Genomic DNA, 13543 nt, shown 5'->3' with positions numbered 1-13543 from the left:
GTGGTAGCTGGTATTCCTACCTCTCATCTTTCTGTCTCCATCTATCCTCCATACTGCTGCCAAGTTATCTTCCTAAAATGCAAATCCCACCACATTTCTCTCTTGCTTAAAATCCTTGCATCAGCGGCTTCCCTGAAACAGAATCCAAACTCGGTATGCCTTACAAGACTCTTGCTTAGCCCTTCTTCAGGTTCTTTCCCTTTACTCAGGCTACTCTCGCAGCCTAAAATGCACTTCTCACCTTATTCATCTTTTAAGTCCAGGCTTGAGAGCCACTTCCTCTGTGAAGGCTTTCCTGCACCCATCCCCCTAATGCTGTCCTTCCGTGTCCAATTAACCACCCCCTGTCTAACTGTAATAATCAAGGGGACCGGTAGGGGCAGGAGAATTTCCCTGAACTTTTAATTATGGTATTGGTTTTATTTTTAAATATCAATTAAAAGAGACTGAGATCTGGGGGACTTCCCTGGTGGTCCAGCGGTGAAGAATTTGCCTTGCAACGTAGGGGATGTGGGTTCAATCCCTGCTTGGGGAACTAAGATCCCACACACTGTGTTGTGCTGCAACTAAAGCCTGATGCAGCCAAATAAATCAATAAATAGTTTTTTTAAAAAAGAGAGAGAGACTGTGATTTCAATGTTTTCACAGGAGGATGAGGGCTTTTTAAAAGGTTGGCAAACACCGTAAGCAGAGCTGTACACCCCTTTATCTTCACATATGTAAGACCTCATGAACTAAGTATATCTCACCAAACCAGACTATAATTTCCTCAAAAGTAGGGGCCAGAGCTTAATTTTGATTTTTGGAGACAGGTACAGTAACTAGCTTGATAAGTATGATTAAATGGCTGTGGAATGCACTTTACTAAGGGAATAAAGGAAGACAAAAATTCTAGGTACTCAAATAGAAATTCCAGAAGAAACTTCAGGGTTCTGTTAATCCTCCTTCACGCGCAAGTCCAGAACACCACATTTCCAGGCATTTCTATTAAGTGTAAGAACCTCTGATGGCCTTGCTGCATCAAATCTAAACTCACACACCTGACATGAAGGCCCTCCGTGATCCAACTCTGCCCTCTCTCTCCAGCCTTTTGTCCCATGACTCCTCACCACCCACCCACCCCGCCATTCTTCATAGCACTCTCAGCAGTCTCTCCTGCTTCAGAAATACTGTGAGTGTTCTACTAACTGGAGCCTTTCCCAGGCCCCCAGATGTCCTACTTCACATGTCAAGAGTCCCTGCTTCAGAGCCCATCTCTCTCTCAAGCCTTCCGTGATTTCATGTGTTCCTTCTCATCTCTGAAACACCTAATCTTGCCCTGTCTTATCCTTGGTTCCTTTCCATGACCTCAGCTTTCAGTCTGCAAACCTCCTAGGCCCTGGTGCCTCTCTTCCTATGTGCCACACACTGCCCCAAACAAAGCTGAGTAATCAACTGTCTCGCAGCGGTAATCCTTCTTGTTGACTGACAGAAAAAGTCACTGATATCTCTACCTTGGCTTCGCTCTCTCCAATTCAAGGGCTGCTTGGGTGGTATTTACATGAAACCCACAAAGAGCTATCAGCGCCACTTGCAAGATTATTTCCTCGTAATCCTATCTCTCCCAACTACCTCCATGTTACCTCGAGGATGACATGCCTGCTTTAGCTGAGGGAGAGAGAAGAGTATGTTTTCATAGCTATATGACAGGATTAAAGACTGTCAGTTTTCTTCTGTATCACTAAACATACACACACACACAACTGAAGTTATTTTGCCTCTTTCTGCCTTTTCAGAGCAAGGAATCCTTAAATTCTCAGCTTTGTTCTACCCTTTCTCTGGTAAAATTTTGTTTTCTTGAGTTTTTTTAAAATACTCCCAAGTAAACAAAGCCACAAAATAATGATGATGGTGATTAAATTGAAAACATAACAATTTTGAAGTGTCTTTGATTCACCAATAGTAACTAAATCCAGCCACCACAAGGATGTGAGCAAGATATTACTGTAGCGGTGAGGGTTCTACACCCATCCTATTCCTCTTGGGCACCCCACTATTTTAGTTTTCCACCTCCCCTGGTAGGTTGGACAACATGCCTGGGAACTGATAAGTGGAATGTGGGTTGCAGAAACGCATAACCTCCAGGCCTGGTCCACTGAGACCTTCTGTACATTTTCCATGTTCCTGTTTCTGCCCTGTGAGCTGGACCAGAGTACCCAGTGGGAGACCCCACAGTTCTAGGAGCTGGCAGTCACTAGACTGAAGCAGTCTGTGTCCCTGAATGAATGAGATAGGACAGAACCTCTGCCTCTGTCCTCACAGATCCGCACTAGACTGTGCCAGGAGAGAAATGAAGATTCCTTATGCTAAGCCACTGAAACTCTGGAGAAGGAAATGGCAACCCACTCCAGTGTTCTTGCCTGGAGAATTCCATGGACAGAATTCCATAGATAGAGGAGCCTGGAGGGTTATGGTTCATGGGGTCGCAAAAGAGTTGGACATGATGAGCGACTAACACACATTGAATCTTGGGAATCGTCTATAATATTAAAGGGTCTACCTTAACTAAAATTATATTACCTTGAGCTCAAAGTTAAAAGCAACAATTATTCCTGGGCTCCCCTGGTGGCTTGGTGGTAAAGAATCTGCCTGCCAATGCAAGGGAAATGGATTCGATCCCTGATCTGGGGAAGATCCCACATGCCACAGAACAACTAAACCTGTGAACCACAACTACTGAGCCTGAGCTCTAGACCCCAGAAGCTGCAACTATGGAGCCTGTGTGCCACAGCTACTGAAGCCTGAACATCCTAGAGCCTGTGCTCTGCAACAAGGAAAGCCACTGCGATGAGAAGCCCAAGCAGTGCAACAGAGTAGCCCTCGCTCACTGCAACTAGAGAAAAGCCTGCGCAGCAAGCCTAAATAGTCAAAAATAAAATAAACTTTAAAAAAAGTAACAGGTATTCCTAAGTACTCCTTACAAGCAATTCTGTCTGAAGCCATCTTTCTGTAGATTTCACTGGCAATGTAGCTATTTTCCCTTTTGCGTGACTTGGGACTGGTGTCCCTCAGATTGCCCCTGTGTAATGGCCACCTCATGCGAAGAGTTGACTCACTGCAAAAGACCCTGATGCTCGGAGGCATTGGGGGCGGGAGGAGAAGGGGACGACAGAGAATGAGATGGCTGGAAGGCATCACCGACTCGATGGACATGAGTTTGAGTGAACTCCTGGAGTTGGTGATGGACAGGGAGGCCTGGCGTGCTGTGATTCATGGGGTCGCAAAGAGTCGGACACAACTGAGCAACTGAACTGAACTGAACTGAATGACAGGCTAGTCCAGCTGCTGGGATCATGGTGGGCAGAAAGCCCCTGGCTCTCAGCCCTCTTCAGGGAAGGCCTTGGCAGAAGAGAGCTGTCTTGCCCAGGGTCATGCTCCTCCTGGGGTGGCCTCATCCAAAACTAGTGGCACCCAATGACTACTCAAGGAGAAACGATACAGGCACAGCCCCCTCCCCTAACTCAGAAGGACCATCCCAACTTCACTGCCCTCATGGTATAGCCTGAGGCCTTTCTTGGGACTCATCATGGCCCAGCTTCTTCCTCTGGATAATCCTGCTTCCTCTTCCTCTTTTTCACATTCTTTCCTTTCAGGAGTGTCAATCCCCAAAGCACTCCACAATAAGCTTTTCATACACTAATCTTTATCTCAGAGCCACTTCCCTGTGATCCCAACCTGAGACAGGCACTACATCCTTGATGCAATACCATGTCACCACGGAATCCCTTAACCAGTTATGCAGGTGATAAAACTCAGGTTCACAGAGCAGACAAATTACCCAAGGTTGCAGAGCTGGGGCTCAAAGTCAGGCTGCACTTACGGTGAATCCTCAGCTTTCGGATGTCTTGCATATACTTGCATACTACATATATATCCTGCATACTCAGCTCTAAGAGAGGCTAAGAACTGCAACGAATTCACTAAGTAATTTGCAGGGGGGACGGCAGGAAAGCAAAAGGCAAGTATCTATGATTCCAAAGCCTATGGTCTCTCCTCTCACCCCTCCACTTTCTCCACTGATGACAGGCAGAAGTCCTGCCTTCTAGGTGCACACAGCCTAGTGAATGAGTTAGTGAAAGAACTAACTCAGGCACAATTTTGCCAAAGGAGATCAGCACAAGTCTGTCCTGAGGCAACCAAATGGTTCTTCTGCCCTCTTGTGGCTCAAGGAGACTGCAACATTTCAAAGTTTCATTAAAAAGTTAAACTACCATATAAAGGCACTTGGCAGTCAAGAAACAAAATAGCAGGCGGCAACTGTGATTGGCTCAAAATGGAGCAGATTTAATAACTTAAAACTGATTATGCCAACAACTGCTTGTAATAAGAAAGTTCATAATAAGAATAACAATACACTAGAGTTCAGAGAACAACAATAAAAAAGTATTTTGGGGAATTCCCAGGCAGTCCAGTGGTTAGGATTCTGTGCTTTCACTGCTGAGGACTTGGGTTCAATCCCTAGTCAGGGAACTAGTAAGATCCTGTAAGCCACACATGGGTGCAGCCAAAAAAAAGAAAGTATTCTACCATGAGGATAAAGAATACAATAATCAGCTACATCCATTCAGAACAATGATAAAAGCTTAAAGCATTCTGAGGATCCCAATCCTTGCTTTTCATACTTAATATATTTTAGAACTCTTTTCATACCAACACAGTCAGAGCCTCCTTATTCAGGGGCAGAGCACCCCCCACTGGATGGGAGAACTTAGCCCCTACTGGTGAATACTCAAGTTGCTTCCACTCGCCTGCTAGTAGAAACATGTTGCAAAAGCAGATGTTGCTGTGGATAATCTTGTACACAGACCATTTTGCAAATGTGCGCATATACCTATAGGTAGATTCCTGGAAGGGGAAATGCTGGGTCAAAGTGCAGATGTAAGTGTTAGGACTACTTCCTTTTTGAAACTCCTTCCTCTGACTTTCCCTCCTATCTTTCTGGCTGCTCCTTCTTGGTTTCTTCCCATGCTTTCTTAGAAGTGTAAGAAACACTGATTATTCAGGGTGACTTTGTAAGAGGTCACCACCTGCCACTCACCCCTTAGATGCTGGTACCCCAGGATTCCATCCTGTCTCTTTTATCCCCCATCCTCTCCTACCTATCAGCTTTCTTCCCTGAAGGCAGCCTGTTATCATTACTGGGTCTCATGCTTCCCGAATTATTTTTACATATTTACACAAATCTGTATGTAATATATATGCCTGTGTATGTATAAATATGAATATACACATAAGACTTCCCCCCTTGATATATATATTCTGTATACTCTATCAGTCAGTTCAGTTCAGTTCAGTTGCTCAGTCGTGTCTGACTCTTAGCGACCCCATGAACCACAGCACGCCAGGCCTCCCTGTCCATCACCAACTCCCGGAGTTCACTCAAACTCATGTTCATCGAGTCGGTGATGCCATCCAGTATACTCTATACTTGCATATAAACGGTAGGATTTGTAACCCAAATTGAAGCAATTTAAGGGGGTGCTGCCAAGCAGCAACTTTCACAGGAGAAAACTATGGCCCCAAACATTTTTCAACCTATAGTTACCTGCCAGACACCTGGAGTGAATCCACAGGAGAAGATATAATTAGAAGTAGACAGTAAATCTGTCTGCAATGCAAGAAACCCAGGTTCAATCCCTGGGTCAGACAAGATCCCCTGGAGAAGGGAATGGCTACCCATTCCAGTATTGTTGCCTAGAGAGCCCAATGGACAGAGGATCCTGGTGGGCTACAGGCCATGGGGTTGCAAAGAGCTGGACACGACTGAGCGTCTAAGTACATCTCCCACCCTAGCCTGCTGTTTCAAAAGGCCTCACAAAGTAGCCACAAATTGATTCAAGGGCTAGAAAAGGATAGAGCACAGAGGCCAGTAAACAAAAGATCAGAGTCTTTGGCAGTTGTGGATACTAACCGATGAAAGGTGTTTTATTTTTTTTTAATGAAAATTTTCTAACCACATAAAAGTGGAGAGAATATAATGAGCCCCATCCTACAGATCAAACAATGAAACATTTCACTGCTGGCTTCTTGGTTTCATTCTCTTCTTTACTGGCCCTCCCTCGCCCCTCTTTATTTTTCCTTCTCTCTTTTTTGGCTGCATTATTTTAAAACAAGTCCCTGACATCATGCTTTCATCCCTCAATACTTTGTCTAGACATAATTATAAAACCCAAAGACATTTCCTCACATGATCACAGTGTCATCACATCTAACAAAGTTAATTTGTCAGTATCATCAAATGCTCAGTCCACATTCATATTCCCACAATTATCTCAAAAAATCCTTTTTACACTCAACTACTTAGGTTCTGAGGAAACTGTAGAGTTAAAGAAATTCCAAGCCCAGCCTGCTTAAAAGCCCATGGTTATTAAATCTTAAAAGAATTCCCAGGCTCCCAAACCCCCACCAACAGAAAATGAACTGCTAAAGTTGTACAGCTCCCAGGAAGGGCATTTCTCCCACTGCCCACCCAGCCTTAACAGAAGACGATGAAGGAAGACTCACTCTATTCCCTTCAGCTATCATCCATCTATCCCTGGGGTCCTAAGCAACAACTAATCTATTTTCTGTCTCTACAGATTTGCATATTTTGGACATTTCACACAATACGTGACCCTTTGTGATGGGTTTCTTTCACTTAGCATGTTTCAAGGTTCATTCATGCTGTAGGATGTATCAGTAACTCATTCCTTTTGTTGGTGAATGAAAAGGAGTATGTCAAGGCTGTATATTGTCACCCTGCTTATTTAACTTATATGCAGATTACATCATGAGAAACGCTGGGCTGGAGGAAGCACAAGCTGGAATCAAGATTGCCGGGAGAAATATCAATAACCTCAGACATGCAGATGACCCCACCCTTATGGCAGAAAGTGAAGAGGAACTAAAGAGCCTCTTGATGAAAGTGAAAGAGGAGAGTGAAAAGTTGGCTTAAAGCTCAACATCAGAAAACTAAGATCATGGCATCTGGTCCCATCACTTCATGGCAAATACATGGGCAAACAGTGGCTGATTTTATTTTTCTGGGCTCCTTTAAAATCACTGCAGATGGTGACTGCAGCCATGAAATTAAAAGACAATTACTCCTTGGAAGGAAAGTTATGACAGACCTAGATAGCATATTAAAAAGCAGAGACATTACTTTGCCAACAAAGGTCTGTCTAGTCAAGGCTATGGTTTTTCCAGTAGTCATGTGTGGATGTGAAAGTTGGACTATAAAGAAAGCTGAGCACCAAAGAATTGATGCTTTTGAACTGTGGTGTTGGAGAAGACTCTTGAGTCCCTTGGACTGCAAGGAGATCCAACCAGTCCATCCTAAAGTGTTCACTGGAAGGACTGATGTTGAAGCTGAAACTCCAATACTTTGGCCACCTCATGCGAAGAGTTGACTCATTGGAAAAGACCCTGATGCTGGGAAAGATTGAGGGCAGGAGGAAAAGGGGATGACAGAGGATGAGATGGTTGGATGGCATCACCGACTCAATGGACATGAGTTTGGGTGGACTCCGGGAGTTGGTGTCGGACAGGGAGGCCTGGCGTGCTGTAGTTCACAGGGTCGCAAAGAGTCGGACATGACTGAGTGACTGAACTGAATATTCTATTGTACAGATAAAACACATTTTATTTATCTATTCACTAGCTGATAGATATTTGGGTTTTTCTACTCTTTAGCTGTTATGAATAATGCTGCTATGAATGTTTGTGTACAAGTTTTAATGCGGACATATGTTTTCATCTCTCGAGTTTATTCTACTCAAGAGAGTGGATCAAATGGTAACTCTATGTTTAACGTTTTAAGAAAACTGCCAGACTGTTTTCCAAAGTGGCTACATTTTATATTCCCACCAGCAGTGCACAAGAGTTCCAATTTCTCCACATCATCACCAACACTTATGAGCTGTCATGTTGACTATAGCCCTGATGTGAAGAGCTGACTCACTAGAAAAGACCCTGATGCTGGGAAAGATTGAAGGCAAGAGAAGGAGACGACAGAGGACAAGATGGTTGGATGTCATCACCGACGCAATGGACATGAGTTTGAGCAAGCTCCGAGAGATTGTGATGGACAGGGAAGCCTGGCATGCTGCAGTCCATGGGATCACAAAGAGTTGGACATGACTGAGTGACTGAACAACAATCCTCATGGATATTAAACAGTATATTGTGATTTTTGACTTACATTTCCCTAGTGACTACTGATGATGTTGTACATCTTTCCATGTGCTTACTGACAATTTATATATCATCTCTAGAGAAGTGCCTAATCAGATCTTTTGCTCATTTTAAAAACTGGATTATCTTTTTATTATTGAGTTATAAGTGCTGTGTTTTTTATTTTTCCCTGTCTTTTCCATTGAAAATAAAAGGTTCCTAACCACCTAGGAAAGTACTGATTACTCTTTTATAGCAAGAAGTAACCACCAGAACTAGTTTCAAACCCATCCAAGTCAATCAATAATAATTTCACACCATAATACAAGCTTATGAAAGCTAGACAACAACAGCAGCTTCACATCTATGACTATGCTTCTGAAAATCATCCAATCAGTGAGTCTTACTCAGATAACTGTGAACCCGCAGACAACGGGCAAGCAATCCCTAAATACTCTTCCTTCCGAAAGTCCACAAATCCCCAAGCTCCTCTCTTCTGAAGGATCCAGAACAAACAGTAGTTTTTAAACTTTTGGTATCAGGCCCTTTTTAACACTCCTAAAACTCACTGAGGGCTCCAAAGAGTATTTGTGTATATAGGTTAATAATTGCATTAGTATTTAATATACTGGAAACTAAGAAATTTCAAAATAGTAATTTATTTAAAATTAATAATAAACCCACCATATATTATCATATATATCATAATTTTATGAAGAAATAATTTTTCAAAACAAATGTAGGAACAGAGTGGCATCATTTTAGATTTTGCAAATCTCTTTAATTTATAACTTAATATGAGAAATTCAGATTCTTATCAGTTTCTGAAACAGCTTTTGTTTGTTTTTACTCTGCATGGCAATGAAAATACAACAAATGATAGTACAGTTGGTGCCACTGCTTTGATCTGTGCAAAGGTGTGAACAGTTTTACCTATCATCACTTTACAGTATTAGTGCAAATGTCAGCACACTGCAACGGGCAATCAGTATCGTATTAAGAAGAAGATATTAATACTCTTGACCAAACTCTGAAAACCACACTGCTACAAAAGATAGTTTTCTGCTTTATTTAGAGAGATGACATCTTAGAAGCACACCCTTCTTGCTTAAATTACCAACTATTCAACCTTTCGTTTCAGATATTGAGGGCTGGCCTCTTTCTTAAAAATTATTTTTTTGTTTGACTTTCCTATCTTTTTTCTTCTCATTACACTTTTCTTTTTGTTAGTTTTTAAGTTATGCACTCTATTTGTGTAGTAGTTATACCAGAAACCTTACCTGCATATTTACTTAAACTCATCAAATATACTTAACCCTCTTACCAAACAATACAAGAAACTCTTAACTCTTAACATCTTCTCTCAACTTATATGCTATTATTGACTAGTAATATTGTTCCATCTTTTTGCTTTTATAACGCCAAATATTTGGACAATACTGCTGTTCAATATTTACTTAAATTGACCACATGTTTACTATTTTCTTTGCTTACCATTCCTTCCTGCATCTTCTTCTGGAATCACTTTCTTTGTTCTGAAGTTTATATTTTGTAAGTGCTTTTAACTATCGGTGGTGAACTTTCTTCAGTGTTTGTCTCATTCTTGAACAATGGTTTCACTGTGTGTGCAGGTTCCAGGTTGACACATTTATTCAAACACAATAAAATGCTTCACTATCTTCCAGTTTGTATTGCTACTCTTGAGAAATCAACTATCAGTTTGTTATTCCTTTGAAGGTAATCAACTGTTTCTTCTCTATTTTTTAAAAGTTATTACTGAGATCTAATTAACATTCAAGGACTGTGCATATATTAATATAAAGAATACAACTTGATGAATTTTGACACATATTTGCTAAATCATCACAATTAAGATAATGAACATATCTATCAAGCCCAAAAGTACCTCATGCCCCTTTAAATCCACCTGATAACCTACCCCATTTCATACTACCCCTGATCTGGTTTTCATCAGTAAGTCTGTCTTTTATAAATAGAATCATATTTTCTGTACTCATTTGTGTCTGGCTTCTTTCACTCAGCACAATTATTTTGAGATTCATCCATGTTATTTGTGTATCAATAGTTAATTCCATTTTGATAACTATGGGAGGTGATGAATGTTAACTAAACTTATTATAATCATTTTGCAATATAAACATATATCAAATAGTCATGCTGTACACTTGAAACCAATATAATGTTTCATATGTCAATTATGACATGAAATATGACATATGTCAATTATGTCTCAATAAAACTGGAAAAAATAGTTCTGCTTTAATATTGAGCAGCCTTCCATTGTATAGGTATACCACAATTTATCCATTTACCTATCTTTGAGTTATTTCTAGTTTTTTGGTTACTATAAGTGAAGCTGCCATGAACATTCATGTACAAGTCTTTGCATGAACATACGGTTGCACCTCGCTTGGACTGGAATGGCTGGAGGTACGGTAAGGTGGATGTTTAATTTTTTAAAAACTGCCAAACTGTTGTTCAAAGTGGCTGTATGTCATTTTACATTCCTACCAGTAGTGTTTAAGTGTTACAGTTGTTCTACATCCAGGACAACAGCTGATACAGTCCATCTTTTTAATTTTAGCCGTTCTAAAGGCTTTAGAGTAATATCTTATTGTGGTTTTATTTCCCATTTTCTCACAGTGACTAATGATTTTGACTATCTCTTCATGTGCTTACTTGACATCTACATATCTGTTTTGGTAAAGTATCAATTCATATAGTTTTCTCCCAATCTATGGCTTGCCTTTAAATTTTTGTGATTTTTTTCAAAGAGCAAACATTTTTAGCCTTGATGAAGTCCAATCTATTAACTTTTTAGTGCTTTTTTCTTGCCCTAGTTCAGAAATCACTACTAAACTCAAGATTCTCTCCCATATTTTGTTCTACAAGTTTGATAGTCTTAGCACTCCCATTTAGGTGTATGGCACATTTCAATTGAGATTTGTTTGTTTGCTACCATTTACTGAAAAAAAATTATTCTTTTTTCATTGAATTGCCTTAGCACCTTTATCAAACATTAGTTTGCCATTTAGGTGTGGGTCTATTTCTGGGCTATTTTTTGTTTCACTGATCTATTGTCCATCTTAATACTAGTACCACTCTTATCTTGATGATCGTAATTGTATAATAAGCTTTGAAAGCAGGCAGTATAAACCCTCCAACTTTGTTATTTTTTAAAATTGTTTTGATTATTCTAAATTCTCTGATCAGCACGGGAGTTTTGACCTGCTCCGTTTCTGACCTGGGCAGGTTTACCACTTCTTAGGCAACCTGGTGGGTCCCGCTCCCGGGAGGTCACCATATCGATGCCGAACTTAGTGCGGACACCAGATCCGCATGGCACACTGCAGCCCAGAACTCCTGAGCTCAAGCCATCTTCCAGCCTCAGCCTTCCGAGTAGCTGGGATTACAGGCGCACGCCATTTTAGAGTCAGCTGTCAATTTCTTCCCGCCCCCACCCCCTTCGCCTTGCCAAAAAACAATCTACCAAGCCTTCTGGGAGTTTGATTGGGAATCCACTCTTTTTTTTTTTTGCCACGCTGTGCAGCCTGTGGGAGCTTAGTTCCCAGACCAGGGACTGAACGCACACAGTGAGAGCGCCTACCCACTGGACCACCAGGGAACTCCCAGGAATCCACTGACTCTTAAACTGAAAGTAATCTTGTCTTCTGATCCATGAACACAGTGTATCTCTATTTCAATATTCTTTCATTCTTCACAGCAATATTTTGTGGGTTTCCAGGTACATAATGGCCATTCTGCTCCCTAGAGGGCCTTCTTCCTTATGCTCAAATAGACCATCCTCCTATCATGAAATGTATAGGCATACAGAAAGTTAATCCACCCAGACCAAACAAACTGCAAGGAACCCTATGGAAAATAATATAAATCAAATCATAATTTTTATTCTCCCTTTTCCCCATTTCCTTCCACCTACAAAGACAACCATTTTATTGTGTTTTATATATATATATGCTTATCTTCTTTTAGCATATGTTTTATGTACATTTAGTTTTTTCATACCAACTTTATCTAGGAATAATTTACATAAATTGCTTCAAAATTAAAGTCTTAAATTGCTTCAAATACAATTTGAAGAGTTCTGACAGTTATATACATTCATGAAATCACCACCACAATCAAGACACAGAACGTTTCTATCAATCTCAAGAAACTCCCTGCGTTCTTCTGCAATCCATCACTCCCTTTATCTTTATACAGTTGGGTACTGATCTGCTTTTAGTTACTAATGATTAGTTTGCATTTTATATAAATGGAAATATACAATATGTACTCTTTTGTTTTTTTTTTTTGGGTTTTAAAAATTGTTTTATTTGGGAAAAGTGCATCTTACAAAAGGGCAGCTGCAAAATACAGAGACCTCTGCAACAATTACTGCTTTGTTTTTATCTTTTTGTCTTTAAGTGAAAAGAACGAGAGATATCCGAGGCATCAGAGCAGTAGATGGACACATCCGGGGCACCTCCAAGTTATTTTCAGGAAAGACGAACAAAACGCAAAGCTAAAATTTCCGATCGAGGAATTCCTCTAACAATTTAACATCAGCTTATCTTCTGGATAACCACCCTCTGTTTCCCCTTTCAGTGGAAAAGTCTGACTTACTATACTGCCAACCAATGCCTCCATTACAGGAAACACCTTAGAACGTAGTTTTGAATATCACTGTCTAGCTGCAAAGCTTGGGGATGGAATGAGGCAAATACCCACAAAAAAGGAACACAAAACCTGACAAAAAACACCTCAAATGAGGACAAAAGTTTGTCAAAAAGTGCCTGGACTGAGAAGTCTAGGAGATCATACAACATTAAACACAACTATGGACCCAAGCCCTAGGTTGTGTTAATACATGGGATAACCAGGTAGTTTGCACTTCCATGGCTAAGCCCATTTCTCTATTTATACAGACAGAGCTAGCACTGCTCTATTAACAGCTACCAATAAACTGCTTTGTCCTTTAAGATCTATTTGCCACACGAGGCTGAAACCACTAAACCAAGTTTTTTCGCTAAGGCTACAAAACACTGCGTCTACGCAGGGATGGGAAGCTTGTCACGCACTCACACTCACATATCCCAAGTCCATCAGCCTTGGGGAGTCAGCTTCCAACTCTGCATTATTTTCTTCCACTCCCATTTTTTTATATGTGTTCTTTCACAATTTTCCTATCACGCTAAAGACGGTAAAAATCTCAAATACATTCACACCTGGTTCTGGGTTTCTTTTGTGTGTGTGTGTCTAGTTTCTTTTGTGTGTGTGTGTCTAGTTTCTTTTGCTCATATATGAGTCTGACATTCATCCATGATGTTGG

At 40.8% G+C, this 13543-nt stretch overlaps 1 protein-coding gene and 1 pseudogene across 2 annotated transcripts in view; both read right to left on the bottom strand.

The window, feature by feature from the left end:
* ST3GAL3 (ST3 beta-galactoside alpha-2,3-sialyltransferase 3) overlaps positions 1–13543 on the bottom strand; it is a 215402-nt gene that overhangs the window by 154256 nt on the left and 47603 nt on the right. The window lies entirely within an intron of this gene.
* On the bottom strand, positions 11363–11643 carry LOC148777997 (signal recognition particle RNA; annotated as a pseudogene).

Source organism: Moschus berezovskii, chromosome 4 (assembly GCF_049115385.1).
Source record: "Moschus berezovskii isolate FMDL1 chromosome 4, NW_MosBer_1.0, whole genome shotgun sequence".
NCBI lineage: Eukaryota > Metazoa > Chordata > Mammalia > Artiodactyla > Moschidae > Moschus > Moschus berezovskii.
The sequence above is the reverse complement of the archived record's forward strand: the minus strand, read 5'-3'. Positions and strand labels throughout refer to the sequence as shown.